The sequence below is a fragment of the Apis florea genome, unplaced genomic scaffold (genome assembly GCF_048593485.1).
Source record: "Apis florea isolate Af1SG1 unplaced genomic scaffold, ASM4859348v1 contig_1794_pilon, whole genome shotgun sequence".
NCBI classification, from domain to species: Eukaryota; Metazoa; Arthropoda; class Insecta; order Hymenoptera; family Apidae; genus Apis; species Apis florea.
In genome coordinates, this window is record NW_028256482.1 from 821,918 (window position 1) to 839,340 (window position 17,423).

At 22.4% G+C, this 17,423-nt stretch overlaps 1 long non-coding RNA gene and 1 other non-coding gene across 2 annotated transcripts; one reads left to right on the forward strand and one right to left on the reverse strand.

Moving 5' to 3' along the window:
- Window positions 1-6,605: 6,605 nt before the first annotated feature.
- TRNAN-GUU (transfer RNA asparagine (anticodon GUU)) lies at window positions 6,606-6,679 on the reverse strand. The gene has a single exon. It is a non-coding gene; the product is annotated as a tRNA-Asn (tRNA).
- Window positions 6,680-9,324: 2,645 nt separating this feature from the next.
- Window positions 9,325-10,983, forward strand: LOC147658628 (uncharacterized). The gene is made up of 2 exons (XR_015293612.1): window positions 9,325-9,948; window positions 10,568-10,983. It is a non-coding gene; the product is annotated as an uncharacterized LOC147658628 (long non-coding RNA).
- The last annotated feature ends 6,440 nt before the right edge of the window (window positions 10,984-17,423 follow it).

A 17,423-nucleotide genomic window follows, 5' to 3' on the forward strand; every position in this document is an offset into this window, starting at 1 on the left:
CGTATCTTGAGTTTTAAAACTACTGACGATAAAAAAAAAATTGTTTCAATGTGGTATTTTACTATTGTCTTTCACTTTTGTCTTATTTTATTGCATATTGAAACAATGACAAGTATCAATTCAATGAATCATTTTTTGTACGAATTTTTATTTACTGATCAGGAATCTTCACTAATTCAGAAATATAGAATCATGCTATAATGTTCTTTACGTTTATATATAATTTTTTGTATATCTTTTATAAGCAATCACATTCTATATAATGAATTTTTTGTATTGGATTTGGTTTCATACATATTTATAACATGATCCCATTATAAATGCGGAGGCGCTTGGAACTATTTTATAATAATGGTTGACATTAAGAATTGTGAGCGAACTGATTGTGGTGACATCTATACAGTGATTCAGTTAGAATTGCGACTATGATCACTAACTGATGCTGCCGTTTTCACAAATAAAAGGTATAGTATGAGATATTTATTACAATTTATTTTTCTAAAATGCTTAATTTTATTGTATCAAAAACAATCTAAAAATTGATTTAAACTTTTCAAAAATATAAATTGAAAATCAAAATTATTATCAAAAAATGATTGTCATGGTTATACTCGGTTCGATTTTATCTTAAATATCCAATATTTGAAATGAATAATTTGTACGTTCAAAACAATATATGAAATATATATTTAATGAATATGGTATTATCATGGTCCATCATGGAATTCATATCGAAACAGTTGAAAAAAAAAATATTTAAACTATCATCTGCTTGATATTTTAAATTCCATTTGCTAAAATATTATTCTGCAATAAAAAAAATTATTAACATGAGTTTGAAATAGTTTGAATATGTATAAAAATTTACAAAAATATTACATTAATAATAATGAATTATGATACACTAGAAAGTTAAAAATTAAAATTAAGCAAAATTATCAGAGTAAAATTATGAGAAACTTTGGAAAAAACATTACAGTAAATGTTTGACAAAATATTAATCATTTGATGTATCATAAATATTCATTATTGTTTAGACTTATAGCCAATTTTACCGTTAATTTATTTTAGAATAGGATTAAGATATGCAGATATGAGGATATTTCATAACATGAATTTATAAAACCATCTTAATTTCGTTTTTAATATTTATTCTTCAATATTTAATATTCTTAGCATCCGTTTTCAAGATTCAATTTATTGCACATTTGTTAGATTCGTAATGCTTCCTAACCTAATTGTTTGCTACGGTCATTTTTGCTTGCTGATTAATCGTGCGATTATTTGAAAAATTTACGATTCACCTTTCGTTAATCTTTTTTTTTTTATCAGTTTAAGATAGATTCGATCTCTGTCAATTCGTAATATGTGAAATCAACAAAATGATCCCTTCCACATGGGAGGAAACATTCGAGGCAATTACCCCATGAAAAAATAAAAAATGTAGAATTTCAACAATCTCAAACAAAAAACATTTCATAGTCATTCAAATATACATTGTTCTCATGAAATATGACAAATCATTAATCTTTATAAATCTAATGTAGATTGATTTTTTGAAATATTATCTTTTGGACGTGATAAGCGGAATATTATTTTCCAAGATAGTATAGTTTAGTATATGTTCAACCTGATCTATCAAGGATTCTGGAAGCAGATAATTTGTGAAATTGAAGGAATTCTTCTGGAAATCGCAAAATTCAGTATTAAAACACAGCAATCTTTGCAGCATGTTAACATTGCTAACTCAATACTATTTTTTCCAAGTAAGTCCGTTTTTCTTTCAATTTTGTGTATTATATATAATTGATTCTGAATAACTGAATGTATGAATTTGAAAATTAAACTCACTCTTCAAAAAATTCATTCAACAACGAATATTCTTATATTTGAGAAACGTGTCAAGGATTTGATTAAAAAATTCAAAAAGATCCAATTGCAAATACATGGATTAGATTTAAGCCTAAAGAACACAACCAAACAATTCGAAAAAGACAAATCTTTCAAAAATATTTCAATTGCAGATCATTGGCGAAGGAATATATATATTAAAAGTTCGAAACTACAAAAGAAAGTGTGATCAGTTCTTTTTACATAAGCCTGTTCTAAATGCGTAAAGACCATATACAGTTATCATTTCAAGAAAGATTCGACGAGCGACATATGAAAGTTCATAAGTATTAAATTTAATTCTTCATTCAAATAAATTTATTAAAACATAAAAGTTGCACTCCTATTAAAAAAATTTTCATCTGTTCCAGTCAATCCATCCAAAGTAATGTATATGGTAAATTCTTCTTGAACTATTTCAAATTAAAATCGAGTTTTTCATCACTTTGGGTTTCAACTTCTTCAAAAAATAAATTATAGATTTTAAAATCTACTATAAAGATGAATATAGTCAAAGTACAATATTAAATATATAAGATTTCTGATGTTTATGACTGATATGCGCCATTACACCAGGAGCGATTCATTTCGGATGGGATATAATTTCGTCGCATACCTGCAAGACTACCATAATTTCGAGGCATAATTTAATTTGGAAGATTAGTAAAAAAAGATCTTGTTGTACCATGTCACTAAACAAAAATCATTATTCATTTGTTTATACTATGTCGAGATCGGATCGTCTTTACCATTATAGATAGCGACTGTCCGTGAATATTACATTCCATAATCTACTAAATAATCTAGTTTCAATTGTTTATAAAAAAAAAGAAAAAAGTCAAAATAATATAATAGATATAATACAATATATAATACAATAGAAATAATCGACAATTTTTTGTGAAAAATAAACAGTATATAATTAGATTCATGTTACAACAGATGTAGATATTTAAATTCATGTTGCAAGCATGCCTATTATGTAAAGATAAACACGCTTTGCAATAATGCGCAAAATTAGCGGCAATGGCATTCTCCAAGGCACGAAAAGTCTTCAGTTAAACGTTTTTAGATTCTCATTTCAATTACCTATGGTTGATATAATACAAAGAATTGTACATGCAAAATTGTTTATATAAGAAATGCAATATAGAAGCACTATATTCATAAAAATCAAAAATATTTAAAGACAGTATACAGAAAATAGACGATTCAACAAATATTAAATAAATATTAATGTAGAAACTTTGTAATTTTACATATTGCAAATTTTTATGTCAAATTAATAATTCTCTATAAAATACTATATTTCATGGAATAGTCTATATTAAAAAAAAAAAAAAAAAAAACATAAATGCCTTGTTAAATATCAATTCATTTAATTTAAATTTATTTCATAGATGAAGAAATTTTATAATAAATTAAATATTCCAATGCAATTTGTACAATGGTGAGCAATCTAATCCTAGCCTAAAATTATTAAAAATTTTCAATTTCCTTGATCTTAACAATTTCATAGTAATCAAAACTAACATATTTATATAATGATTTTGGCAAGTTCGAATTGATTAAAACCATCGCTTCAAGATGGATATATGAAATGGATATATTTAATTTTCACGAGTAAGAAAACATCACTTTATTAACCATATTAATAGATAACACCAAACAAACAATCGAACTTTATGAAAAACCATCATTTTTTAGAAAACACCTATGAGTCACCATCTATACATACCTAAACGTACCTATACGTACCTAAACAATAAATATTAGCAATCAATATTATGTATAAAATTGCGCATAGCCTTCTTGAAAGCTATAAATTTGCTGCATTTATTATTAACACAATTCGTAGACAAGGTAAGAGTGTCTTCAATATTCAACTCGTAAGTATTATTGAATAGATTCTATAATGTACATTGACAAATTACCTATTTAAAATCAAAGATTTCATTATTACTAAAAATGACATGATGTCTAATGATAATAGTGCTGATCTAGTATTACGAAATACTGATCCATCTTCTTCCAGAAATAATGATTTGTGGTGATGTGATTATAAAGAAGACAATGAATATTTCCTTTTATATATAATTCTGTTATAAAGAATCCGAAACTAATAATAGCATATAACTGCATCCATTTCTTTTTTTTTTATTTATTCATTTATTTTTATTGATAGATATATGTAATCTTTTCTCTTAATATTCCTTCTACGTCAAATTATATCAATTTGCATTGCATTAAATTCATGACAAGATTCGAGTAAAAATTTATAGGAACAGTGAAATTAGTGATCATAATAGTAAATTCTTGATCGCTTGATAATTGAAAATGGCAAAAAAAGCTTTAGAATAATGCAACAAAGTATTTTCCTTTGATTAGCCTAAACCTATTCATTAATGAATTTAAATTGCAAATTATTCCGATTAAAAGCATTCAGAAAGCTTATTGGCATCTCATTTGTTCACATAATAAAACATGAACCTGTTAAATTATTACACGCAAATGAAATTTTGCGTCGTTGAAAAACAAATTTTGAATTTTATCTGATGAATAAATTGTTAGAAAAATTATGTATGAACTGCTTTTGAGAAAATTTAATTAACACTAGTTATCGAATAGGCAATTTATACGTCAATCACATAACTCTGACCAGGGTTTTTGTTATTTTCGTGGGTTATACGAGTTTTTTTCTAATATAGAAAATGCATAGCCTGAAAAGCTTACATCTCTATTTTTCTTTGTTTCGCAACCAAAGCCATTCATTTTAAACTTGCTATTGATTTATCGACCGACGCATTGTTCAATTATTTACATCGTTTATTTCACATTTATTCGATGTCACTTTATTCATTTTGATAACAAAAGGAATTTTATTGATAAGATGAGAAACCAATTGAATAAATTAGATCTTTTCTTGAATATCAAAAATCAAAAACAATAAGATATAAAAAGAAATTTATACTCAATTTATTATTTCTTTATTATATTTTGCAGATTATAAAAAATTATAGAAATATCAAACAAATCAAAACTCATTTGAAAAAAATAAGCAACGCCTCACATATAAGGAATTGAAAAATTTCATGCAAATTAAGATATTTTATACTTTTAGTATTTTCTTTTTTTTTTTTTCACAAGGAGGAGACGCATCCTATTGATCCGTATAGAATATAGGATATGTATAAGTGTTTGTTAAACATCTCTTGTGCACTAAAAACTTTTAATCAAATATGATTGTTGCCATCACTTGCCGAGAGTATGAGAACATTTTAGGGAGTGATAGTATTATCCGTAAGCGTTATCTTAAAACAAATCATTAAATAAAATCAAAATGAAATGATACTACTAAATAAATAATGATAATATTAAATAATATTCATCGTGTTACAGATATATAGTCAACGATAAATGATATATGCGATGATAATGATATAAATAGATAAATAGATAATAAATAAATAAATATGTAACTAAATAAATAATTGTATATAATAAACAATAATATATTTCGGAAAAATTCATTTTGTAAATAATTTGATCTATATATTTACACATAAATATCGTCTTCTTTCTTCTTGATGGATCTATGTCTTTCAATATCTTTTTCTTCATTATCTTGTTACAGAACTCTCCAATTTTCTTTATTTCTATTTAAAAAGACTCTCATGAGATTATATAATGACATCTCAATTCCAAAATTGTTCTTCAGAGCCTCCGCAAATCCAGGCCATATGAAAAAAACATGCTCCAACCTCAAGATGAACTTCCACTTCATGTTTCAATCTATCCTTGAGAAGAAATCTCTTAGTTCAATTGTATTATAAGTTCACTTGCTAATAAAAGATTGATCCTCGGGTTTTATTCACATTGCTGATAAGTTGACACTTGGAAGAAATATATGTTTTATCGAAATAAGTCAATTTACATAAATATAAATATACATAAATATAATCGAGTCACTTTTATAATTGGCTATACTTGCCTATTAATTAACATCAATATATATATTAATGTGTCATTTGCTGAAACAAACGGTTTACTGCATTCTCCTGTCAAAACAAATATCAATGTAATATTTTTATGCGGATAGGAAATTCTATCGCTATTTTATTTCTAACTCTTTCCATAGCCATAACAGTTTATCATCATTCTTGGATAGAATCTGCAAATCTTTGTAATAGTTTTCTTCTCAATGAAAACTGTTCTATCTACTTCTTAACATATTCTAGTTTATGAGAAGGTAACAATTTATTTAACAATATAATAATCATATTTCATCTTTTATCAGAACGTTTGTTTTTATTTCTTTCTCAAGTATATCGACCTTTCTTCGTATATTTGTTATATTTGATTACTTATATTGCTACATTTTCGTTCATATTTTCAAATTAGGAAGAATATATTTAATAAGATTTTACATATTACATCTATTTTCAATTTAAAGATCTTTTGAAGAAACGAACTCTTGCGCCAGATAGCGCAATTTTATGTGTATTCAACTTTGTGTATTTTTTAATATCTTTCATAATTGTCTCTTTTATTATCTTGATATTATCTTTACGTTGGATAACAATTCCGGAATTGTACTAAAGGAAAGAAAAAACATCTTTTAATATAAATCTCATGAAAACAATGTCATTTATATTTATTTCCATCTTCATCTAATTTAAGAGTTCTTCTTTCATATTTTATAAAAAAATATGATTCGCCCCCAGGTGGGATCGAACCACCAACCTTTCGGTTAACAGCCGAACGCGCTAGCCGATTGCGCCACGGAGGCCACGTGATCCGTCTTCTATTAATTTATAATTATAGAAAATAAAAAAATTTGAAAACAAATGTTAATAATGACATACACAAACAATTTAAAAACTTTTAATATAAATAATATCGAAATAGAATACGTTATGACAATTTTATTACAAATATCTCGTTGATAATATAATATTAGGAAACTTATTTTTATTCTTATTGAAGCTCAGGCCAAATTGGTTTTTTGTCGTAGATTCTTGCATGCAAGGTTAGGCGCAAATCTAAATGATTTCCAAACGATCACAGAGAAATTTCGAGGACACATTTTTTTCTTTCTTCAGTAAAGGAAAAATTATTCTTTGAGATGACTGCTGAAAAATGCTTAAGAAATGATCAGATTTTTGCAAACATTTGAACATATGTTATACTTTTTATTTTTTTGTTATGTTGTAATTCTTAAATTCTCATTATGAACGAATTATAAAACATTGACATGTCATCTGTTAAAAAACACTAAAGAAACATTTATTTTTTTTTTTTAATGAATAAGAAGAATATTATCTTAAATATTTATAAAGAACAAATGATAAAGAATATAGAATAACCAATTGATCATATAATAAAAATTGCAAGAGAAATAAAATTACATACATATACATTTTAACAAAATGCAATATTTTACGAATATTTAAGAAAATAATTTAATTTTGTTAAATCAGTCCATCGCCTCCAAAGAGAAGGAAAAGACAAATTTCTTTAAAAGTAAACGATTTTAATAAGAATATCATTGGAATAATTCATCAATTTCTTCGCTGGAGTAAATCATCGACAAAAAATAAATTGTAAATATTAACTCTGTACTTTAAGAAAAATTCATACCATAAATTATTAAAAAATATTAATTTTTAAATTTATTCAACGAGGATGATATAATTTTTTAAATGATAAAGAAATAATCATTTGAAAAATTATTTACAAGAAAGTCCAATCATCATATTATTTAGATGAAACATGGATCAGTGCAGCAACTCGAATTGCATATTCCAGCAGCTTATCAACTGGTTTAAAAAATTCTTCCGTAAAAAGGAAACGTTTGATAATTCCATATATTAACCAATGGAGAGTGTTCTTGGAGCGTTTTTATTTTTTCGTTTCATGGAGAGTGTGTTGTCTTCTGAATCGAAAAAGATTGTAAATTAAAAATGAAGAAATAATAAGAATAAATATTAAAATTTGAAGAATAATTTTCAAAAATGATTGAAAGAATTGAAGAACATTCAATAATTGTAATGGATAATGTTCTCTATCATTTTTGTAAAATTGAAAAAATTTCCAACAGTAGTTGGAAAAAAAAGATATTCAATACTGGCTATACAAAAGAGATAAATTGCTACATATCGTTAAACAGCAAAAAATAAATGATATTTATATATAATTTATACATAATAAATAGCAAAAAGAAAAAATATAACCGTATTAACATTTTTATAATTAAATATTTCTATAACAAAATTATATATCTATGAGCTTAAATAAAAAATTACATTGCAAAAATATTTTAAATTTTCTGATATGTAAAATTTATTTTACGAAATATGAATACCATCAAATTGCATAAAATATATTATATTATTAACAAAATATATTATTACAAATTTTAATTTATTACAAAGATAAATATTTGCAGTTAGATGGAATAATTGAATCAACAATAAAACCATTTATTACATTAAATTTAAATTTAAATCATTCTGAGTAAATCAGATAATAGAAATTTGAAATCAAATAATTTCAATTCAGAATAAAAAAATATTAATTGTATATATTATAATTATATATATATTTTTTTATTATATTAATTTTCCTGTTATTAAATATATTTCAATATTTATTGAGAATAATTTCATGCTATTTATATTTGAAATCTGTCTCGTTGATCTTATCTACACATCAAGCACATGTTCATGTCTATTGATCTTGTTAAATCGAGTATAGCTCATTTATTATATATTTTTATTGTTTATATGTTTATATTATATACGCAATTGTGAACATGTAAGAAAATTCTACGTGATAATAGCAATCTTTTTTTTTGGAAATATCTTTAAAAAATAAAAAGCGGTTATATGCATAGGAAAAAGTTCTTTAAAATATTGATTTCTAATGTATTTAAAAATCATCGAAATCGGTGAAGAATTTTTTATTCCGAATGATTATTGAAACGATTATTCGATTTGATATTGATTTCATAATCAGTTTGCTATTATTATGTTTATAAAGTTTTTGTTTTTTTAATTTTTTGATTTAAATTATAATTAATTTCATTGTATTCATAGTAACATGAAAATTTTATTTTATTTTTTTTCGTTTTTTGAATATTTTATTATAATTAATTTTTGTTTGAGTTGTATAATAAAAGATAAGCAATATTTATCATAGTTATATTATATTATCTTAAATTATATATAGAAAAAGTAGAACTCATATAGAAGATTTGAGAACGTCAAAATATTAGAAAATGTTAAGAAAATATGAAAAGAATTTTAAGAGAAAAATAAAAAGGATAATGAAATTAAAAGAAAAAAAATTAATGTTAGAAGAATCGATAAGGAAGTTATTTTTAATTAATTAAATAGGTTAGCAAGTTAAACACAAGATGGCAGTAAAATAATAGAGAGGGGGGAAAAAAAGAAGGAATAAGAAAGGATTTCATAGAATGCGTGAAGGCAAGTATGAAAATCGTTTTATAGAAATAAAAGAAAAATTAGAGAAAGAATAAGAATAATAAAGAAAATTCTTATATTTATTTTATTTTCTTCTTATGTTTTTTCTTTCTGTATTCTACTTTTATCATTTTTAAGAACAAAAGGAAATATATATAAAAAAAAAGGAAAAAGTATAAAGGTTAGATAAAAGAAAACTATTACAGTAAAAGAAATGATAACTTTTGTAGAAAATATAAAAAAGCAAGAAAAAATATGAATAGATCAAGAGAAGAAATATATAAAAGTGATTCCATTAAAATAGAAATTAGGAAAGAAGAAAAAAGTTAGAAATAAAGCAAAAGAAGAAAAGGAAGAAAAGAAAAAAAGGAAAGGAACAAATTTAATTTTTTTTAAATAATTATTAAAAAAAAGATGAGAAACTTAAAAATAAAAATTGCATTATGTGAAAAAGGAAAAAAAGAAAACAAGGAGAAAGAAAATATAGAAGAAAAAATATCTAACTATTAGAACTATTTATTTTAAGATCAATAATTTTGGATAAAAAAAATATAATTCTGGATAAAATAAGCTGGTAGGTAAAGAAATTTATAATTTTTGATAAAGATGCGAGGAATAGAAATGTTACTATGGAATAAGAAGAGAATATTTAAAAAAAAACAATAAAAGAAATAAATATAAATAAATCATTTAGTTTATCAAAAATATATATTATATTTGAAGTTGCAATTGATTGGGATCTTATTACTTATTTCTTTTTAAAATTTTATTCTTTTTTAAATTAAAAAAAAGTAAACTATATATGTACATATATAAGTTAAATAATAAATAAATAAATAAATAAGTAAAGTATAATTAGTTACATGAATTTTAGATATTAAAAAAATAATAGTTTAGTTGAATGTGACAGTTATATATATATTTTTCTTTAAACTTATTAAGTTTGTTTTATAAATATTTATTTTGAGGTAAATGTAAATATATATAAATTAAATTCTTATGTAATTTTGTTCATATTTGATTATATTATGTTATTTTCATTAATTTTGTTTATTATATTTAGATTATATAACAAAGAATACTATATATTTTTGGTTTTAATTTTTTATTTCTTTATTTTTCATTATTTAATTTTTTATTTTATATTGAGACTTAATTAATTATATTTTTATTGTTGTGTGTTTTTCTTTCAGAAATATATTCAGAAGGACAAACAAATGACTTTGATTTACAATATTAATGACTCAGATGTACTTTGAGTGTTTCATTTGACAATTCCGGACAAAATTTTATGATTCAACAATTTATTGCAAAGGAGGTATTTTATAATAAGAATTATGAACTAAACTATTATATATTTTGTCAATAATTTTCATATAATTTATTTTATGATGTTTTTGACAATCTGATATATTACAGTAAAAAAAGAAAAAAACATTGATGATTTCTAATCAATTTGATGATTCACATAAGAAAATGTTATGCTAAAATTTTTTTACAAAAAAATATTTTCTCAAAGCAACTAAGTATTTGTTAATATTTAGTTTCACAAAATATTATTAATTATTATAAAATGAAAATGAAATTAAATCTTATACTCTCAAATTTATATTTATCTTAGAATTATATATTTATACAGAATACTGCATAAATCCTATAAATATAATAATAAGGATTTTATAGATCAAAATAAGATGAAAACAGAATAAATTTTTTTTATGTATAATTTCATTTTCAGGTAAATCAAGTTTTCAAATTTTTCAAATAAAATTAGCTAATTCATTATTGGATATGAATAATTATGAATATGAATAATTATTTTATTGATATTGATTTATGTGAAAATAAACAAAAAAAATTTTAAATAATATTTTATAATCTATTTTTAAAAAAATCGAGATTAAATATACATATCAAAGGAACTATATAATTGGTAAATTTTTAAAATTCATTCAAAAATAATTTTTTATTTAAAAAAATTATTATTTAAAAAAAAAAATATTCTATATTTTTTGCTTATTTTCATATTTAAAATAATCTTTCCTGAACTTGTTCATGTAGAAAATTAGTTAATTTTACTTATACTTTAAAAATTGTCAAACTTGATTTATTTGAAAACGAAATTTTCCGCGTAATTTCTTTATTTTCATCTTATTTCATATTTCATTTATTTTCATTCTTATTTCATGCCATAGAATCTTTCTGATCCAATTTATATCATGAATTACAAACCATTCTATTCTTTTTCTGATCTGCAAAGAGTAATTGTTTTAATTCATTCTAAAACACTATCGTTCTAAATTTCTATATAAATTCAATAATCATTCTGAGAAAGTCCTTATACATTCTTCTTCTTATTCGTTCATTCTTATTTGAAATTGTTGAAACTATCAATATTAATTTCTATTATAATCATTATATAATATTTTTAAAATAAATATATTATTTTGAAATAAATATATCGCTCAGCTAAGTGTTTATTATATCAGGTATATTATTTGGCTTGTTTCTTTCTCGAAAAACGATAAAGATAGCGGTAAATCATAAAGCAATAATATTACTTTTTAGAAAAAAATAAGATAATTTGTTATCTTATTTTGCTATTAAACGATTTCAAATAAAAATTATAAAAATTTATAGTTTTTTGTTTTCATAGATTTTTCATTCGTTTTCGAATTTCTCACTTTACAGGCAATTTCAAATAAAGAAAATACAATTTTAACTAAATATTACAAATTAATATTTCCATGAATAATAATTTTTATATTCTTGGATATTTCTATAAATTTTTTTTCAAAATCATATATGTATAATAATGAAAGATGTTTGCTTGCTGAAATTTTATTTCATTAAAACAAATTGTAATAACTCATATATAAATTTTTGTTTTATATATGAAAAGAACATATTTCGACATGTATAAATAGTAAAAAAAAATTTTTTAAATGATAGAAAGGAGGATGAAAAATATCTCTTTTTAAATAAGATGTTTTTGTTTTCTGCGTCATTGGCTTCAGATTGTTTCTCGAAATTTTTTCATTCTAGTTCCGGAACATTGCTTCCTTTGTTTTTAAGTTTGGCTTTCTTAATAACAAGCGGCTGTGTTTCTATGACTTCTTTAGAGGTCACAATTTTTTCTTTCTATATTGACATTTCTAAATAAGTTAAAAGCAAGATTTAAAGAATGGTTCTTTAACATTGAAAATCTAACCATATTAAAAACCCATATATTTTTCAATATTTTTTTTTTGTATTCAGTTTAATAGACACAATAAAATGATACAACTTTTGTTTTATCTTTTTTTTTTGTACTCAGTTTAATAGACACAATAAAATGATACAACTTTCGTTTCATCTTTTTTTTTATATATAGATTATGAGATATATTTTGAGGTGCGTATAATATTTTAAAAGTTTTGATAAAATTAGTAGATTTGATCAGGAAAAATTAAAATATAATAATTGAGATATTACATCATAATATCAATATATTAAATATAATCAAAATATAATAAAATCAAAATATTTTGAATTGATAAAATGATTATCGTTACAATATTTAATAATATTTAATAATCATTGATTTTTTGAATTCGTGTTTTAATAAAACATTTTTTAAATAAATTTTCTGTAATGCATGCTTCTTTAATAAATCTATTCTTTATTATCCATTTTTTAGTATACACTATTATAAATCTATTTTTTAAAATACCAACCATTTCTTTGTTTTATCAATATTTATTAATTGTTATTGTATTTTGTTTTATCTACTTATTTATATATAATGTTTTTATTTTGTTTTCTATAATATCGAATTATCTTTAAATGTTTTTCCTTTAGATGACAATATTTGGTCTTTTAATTAATACTTTTCTATTAGTGCTGTACTTTTTCCATTTGAAGTTTATATTTTTTAATAGTCTATGTAACTTATGGATTTTTCATGTGAGATCTATGGCCATTAATAATTTTTAAACCATTAGGAACAATTTTTTTCAATATAAAATCCATAAATAATGTTTCCTTTAATAATCATTTTATTTTCTGAGTAATAAAATTTCTTGTCAGTTTTATAAGATCGCATTATTTGGAAGTGATAAATCTGAATCTTTTTTTTCTATTTTACATATTGTTCTTTTTAAAAGATCACTATAATCGCAAGCTTGCATAGTTGGAAATTGTAGATTATACATTTCATTACATTTTCTTATAATTCTTTTAGCCATTTCGGTGTATACAATTTTTTTCTTTTTGCGATATTCTATGATGTTTTTAATATATTTATTATTCATTATATATCATATTTAATTGAACAATTGTGAAAATATGATATTTTTACTATTCAGTTAATGCAGAGAAACTGAAAACGTCTAGAACTCCTACTGTAGAGATAAAAAATTTATCATGGCAAGTGTTAATTTTTAAACATTGATAACGAGTTTAAAAATTGATACTACTGGATTATTTACATTATTAAAAATTATTTACGATTTCATGGAACAAACCATCCTATAACTTTTTAAAGAATAACGTATTAAAATAGCAAAAACCTTTTGAAAGTTACTTCGAGAGAGTGATTTTGGTGATATGTTTCATTGTATAAGGACATTGTATAAGATAAAAGTCATTGTAGATGTCTATATTCTATATTTAGCAAACTAGTATTTTGTAAATCCTAACGTATATGTATTCAATAATAAAAATAAAAAAACAATATAGAAAAATAATAAATTCATGAAGATAGGCATAAAATATATATATTAGTTTTTCTTTATTTATCAAAACTTATTATTGTGTCCGGTTTCATATAAATTCATGAAGATAGGCATAAAATATGGTATATTGTTAATAAAAGATAATTTTTCTTTGTTTTCTTTGTCAAAATTTATATTAATTATCCGGCTCATAAATCAAATACAAAATAATTCAAAGAAACTTGATTATATTGATTTATTGTATTTTTATGTTTTTTTATATATAGAGAATAGAGTAAATAATTCGAAAATTTATTCTATTCACTCGAAAATATTGTTACGAATGTTGATAGCCACAGTATAGAATAGCATGATTAATGTGAACCACGACATAGAAAACGACAAGACATAGAAAACGACAAGACAGTCAATGATTATTGATTTGATAGAATCGTTTCCAGAGTAGAACGAATATACTTTTCACATTACAATCTTTCTCGATTGTATTGCTGTATAAATAAAATATAAATAATTATAAATAAATAAAAATCAAGAATTATAATCTGCGAAAAAAAAAATATACTAATGTAATTTAGTTGACTTTTTCACGATAAAGTTCTCGCATATCAATTTTCAGCCACTAATAGATTGTATGTGTTAAACTTTCTCTTTTCGTTTACTCGACAAAGTTAAGCCGAAAACGTAAACATTAGTATTGGCTTAAAGTAATATAATACACGTTCTCATATTTCCTTCTTCAGTTGGTGCCAATTCGTCGAACTGTTCGCACGAGCGAATAATATTGTGCGGTTATAGAATCAAAATATTATGAAGTTTCGAACAATGGGTTGGAGGTAAAAAATTGAATAATTTTGAAATAATACAAAATTTGAGAAAAGAAAATTATTCTATTATTAAAATTGTAAAACTGGTGAATCGTAGTCGCAAAATTGTTTATTTAAAATTTGTTAAAATATGTAGATGTAGATATAGGAAAGAAAAGAATACAATTGCCAGCGACTGCAATTTTAAGAATAAAAAGAATATTTCAAATGAGAAAATATCCAAATTTTAAAATAGCCAGATTTAAATATTATTGAAAATTGCTAGGCATAGTTAGATCAGTGTCAGAGATAATTTCAGAATTGAAAAATTGAATCGAATGAACTAAGTAATATTAAATAAAAAATTTCTTAATAGAAACGTTTATTGGCAGTTATACAAGCAAAAGATGAAATTATATAAAATATTGAAATAATATTTTCTTATACACATTTTATTCTTAAGTTTTATTAAAGAAATTTTTGTGTTATCTTTTCGATGCACCAATTTTTCTTTTTTCTAAACATATTTTATAATAAAATTTTTCCTTCTCGTAATAAATATATTTAAATATATTAAAATAATTCATTATATTAATTAAGTAATATAAACATAAAAAAAAATTCAACATATTATTTTAATAATTAAAAATGCTCATATAATGTGCTTTCTTTTTGCAACAATATTAAAACCATAAGTTATTTACAAAATTATGAATATAAATGATATTAAAATAATGAAAATAATAAAATATATATTATTCTAATTCTTCTTAGTTAATATAATTTGTGTGTCTTTTACAAATATGTTTCTGATGTTTTGAGCAATATTTACATTTTATTCTCTTGTTCGACTAATGAAATACATTGCTAACAAAAAAAGATAATAACATTGTATTTTTTGTTGAAAATTTCTTTTGGTAATTTCAGTTTATTTTTCCAAATGTGTTATATTTTATTTTTTAAATTGTTATGTGAAATTACAATGTGAAAATCTTAATTTTCTAAATAAAATTCAAATTTTTATTCAATATTTAATAGGGTTACTTCGAATTGGCGAATAGAATATCATTTTCTGAATGCTACTATTTGTTGTTTATCGATAATAATATTAAAAAATTATAATTTTAATAATATATTAATCAATAGTTCTATACCTATAATTATTAATTTATCTATTTCTTTAAAATGTGTTATTTTATTGTACGATTTATTTTAGAAATTTCATGGAATCTTTGCAAAGATATTGTGACTTTGAAAATAGATTTATTTTTATACTATAAACATTCTGTTGTTTTTCCTTCTGTTTTTTTACAAAACGATTTATAAACACTAGCCAAAATATTCTTCTAATTCAAAAATCGATATTTCTTGAACGTTTTCATCTAACTTTTTTTTAGAATTAGAATTTTCTAAAATTATCTTCCATGCTGCAAAAAGTATAAAAGAAAAGTAGATTTTATATCTGTGTTTATTGATAAGGCATATTTTGTAGTATCAGCTTTCACAAAAATAACATTTTCTGCTGAACGACGATTTTCAGGAATTAAATTAAACTACATTATTTTTCTGTTTTTTGATTCATGTGTATTATTTGATTCTTCATTTCCACTCTATATATTATTATAGACGACTTGTGAAAAGGTATCACTACCATTTGATACATAATTTTCGATTATTGATGAATTGCTCGATGAACTATCAACAGAATTAGAATAACATTCATGATCGTTTTTGCTCTTTTTCATCACAGCATTAAGTAATGTATAAATATTTATATATTATATATTCTCTATTAATAATACCGATCACTTTAAATATTCCATTAAAGGTGACGAACGAATTGGGAAATGAAATAAAAATTTATCAAATTATACTTTTGAAATTTACCAGATAAATATATTATTGGCAATTGTAGCAAGTGTTATAATGAAAATGAGAATAAAGTTTATGACACGAGTCATAAAAAAAAAAGTGTAACAACTTTGATTTTACTCAAATACTCGCTTGATTTCACGAAACTTTGCACAATATTTTAAAATATACGTAAAAATAAATCCATAAATCTAGTTCAACATTTCTATTTTATATTTCCATTATATAATTATTGAAAAATTATTTATTGTAAATAATTTCATCAGTAAACAAATTAAGTTTTAAATGATGAATATATTTTTTATTTTGAATCTGATTCTGTGTTTGATTTCAATATGTACTATTATCCTTGTTATTTATATCTATGATAAGATTCGGTTGTTGTTTGATTATATTATTTGCCAAAATTTAGCCTCGACGATTGTGAATAATTTGATCAATAAACAAAATAAGTTTTAAATAATGAATATATTTATATTTGAATATATTTTTTATTTTGAATCTGATTCTGTGTCTGATTTCAAAGTACTGCTATCATTATTATTATTTATTTGTAATTTATAATGGATAAATTGGATAGTTGTTTAATTATATTATTGCTAAAATTTAACTTCGACGATTTTCTTTTTTTATATATTTTATATAGATACTCAAAACTT